Source organism: Mus caroli, chromosome 8 (assembly GCF_900094665.2).
Source record: "Mus caroli chromosome 8, CAROLI_EIJ_v1.1, whole genome shotgun sequence".
In the NCBI taxonomy this organism is placed as follows: domain Eukaryota; kingdom Metazoa; phylum Chordata; class Mammalia; order Rodentia; family Muridae; genus Mus; species Mus caroli.
This window is the reverse complement of record NC_034577.1, coordinates 10006198-10008038: the sequence shown is the minus strand read 5'-3', so window position 1 is coordinate 10008038 and position 1841 is coordinate 10006198.

Below are 1841 nucleotides of genomic sequence, written 5' to 3'. Positions count from 1 at the left end.
GGAAGTGTTTATACAACGTCAGCACACAGTTGTGCTCCAGAGTCAGCCAAGGTTGCATCTTGTGCTGGCTGCTAGACTTGGTAGCGTAAGAGTCACCCAGACGGTGCTGGCTTTGAAGGGCTAAAGAGGTCATGGAGAACAGCTGAGACTTGGCATCGTGAGAGGCCACAATGGGCACTGAAGTAGGTGGTGTCTCGGTGTCAAAGCCCCAGAATTAAAGGNTCATGAAGAGAAGTTGAACTTGGCACCATGAACCTAAGAGAGGCTGTTGGTGAAAGCAGGGCCCAGTTGCAGCATAAGACCCCAGCATTTTGGAGATGCCAGTATCATAGGACGACCACCAAGACAGCAGCAGTGGTGGAGTGGAGCTGGCTCGAGCCTAGAAAACAAGCCAGGTATGCTGCAGAGGGCAGAGCCAGAGAAGTGACCCAAGCCCATTGGAGAAGCCTGGAAGATTGTAAGTGAATCCCAGATATATTGGGCATTTTTATGTACACCTTGGGGGGTTGGGCTTGCTTTGTAACAGTGTTCTGCTTCTTTCCTCCTGGTCCTTAATGCTGTGGTGTGAACCTGCCTCTTAGGTCTGGTTCCTCCCTCTTGGCCATTAATGCTGTGGTGTGAACCTGCCTCTTAGGACTATTCTTCCTTGTGCTCCATAGTTTGGGTGCATAGTAAATTCATTTTTGCTCAGCTCTAGAAAGTCTTTAATTTCTTCACTTCTGTCTTGACCCATTTTTTTCATTCAGTAGAGAGCTGTTCGGTTTCCACGAGTTTGTGAACTTTCTGTTGCTTCTGTTGTCGATACCCAGCGTTAATCCATGGTGGTCAGATAGGATGCAGGGTGTGATACTGATTTTCTTTTATCTGTTGAGACTTGCTCTGTGTTGGAGTATGTGGTCAGTTTTGGAGAACGTTCCATGAGGTACAGAGAGGAAGGTACATCCTTTTGTATTTGGTGAAATGTTCTGTAAATATGTTAGGTCCATTTCATAACATCTATTAGCTCCACTATTTCTCTCTTTAGTTTTTGTCTGGATGACCTGTATATTGGTAAGAATTGGGTATGGAAGTCTCCCACTATCAGCATGTAAGGGTCAATATAAGATTTAATCTGTAGTAGTTGGAGTGTTTCTTGTGTTTGGGGTATAGATGTTAAGAATTGAAATGTCCTCTTGGATTTTTCCTTCCCTGTCTCTTCTGAATAGTTTTGGTTTGAAGTCTATTTTGTTAACTATTAAAATGGCCTCACTAGTTTCTTCTTAGTCCATTTGCTTGGAGTATCTTTTTCCAACCCCTTTCCCTGAGGCGACTGATGTCTGTCCTTGGTGTTGAGATGTGTTTCTTGTATGCAGCAGAATCATGGGTCCTGTTTTCCCATCTATTCTGTTAGTCTCTCTGTTTTTATTGTGGAATTGAGACCGTTGGTATTAAGAGATAGGTCAATGACCAAATGATTGTTGGTTCCTGTTATTTTGTTGCTGGTGGTGGTGGTGGTGGTAGTGTGTATAATGTGTGTGTGTGTGTGTGTGTGTGTGTGTGTGTGTGTGTGTGTGTTTGGTCTGGAATTATTTATTCCTTGTGTTTCCTTGGGTGTGTTGGAGTCTCCTTCCAGCACCTTTCCTTAGGGAGGTCTTTCCCCCACCCACCCCATCTATGGTGAGTGAAAGTTTTGCTGGGCAGATTAGTTTCACCTGGCACTGAGGTCTCTGTGGTGTCTACAGCGCATCTGTTCAGGCCTTCTGGCTTTTAGGGTCTCCATTTACGGTCAGGTGTAATTCTAGTAGGTCTGCATTTACTTGGTCTTCTTCTTCTTCTTCTTCTTCTTCTTCTTCTTCTTCTTC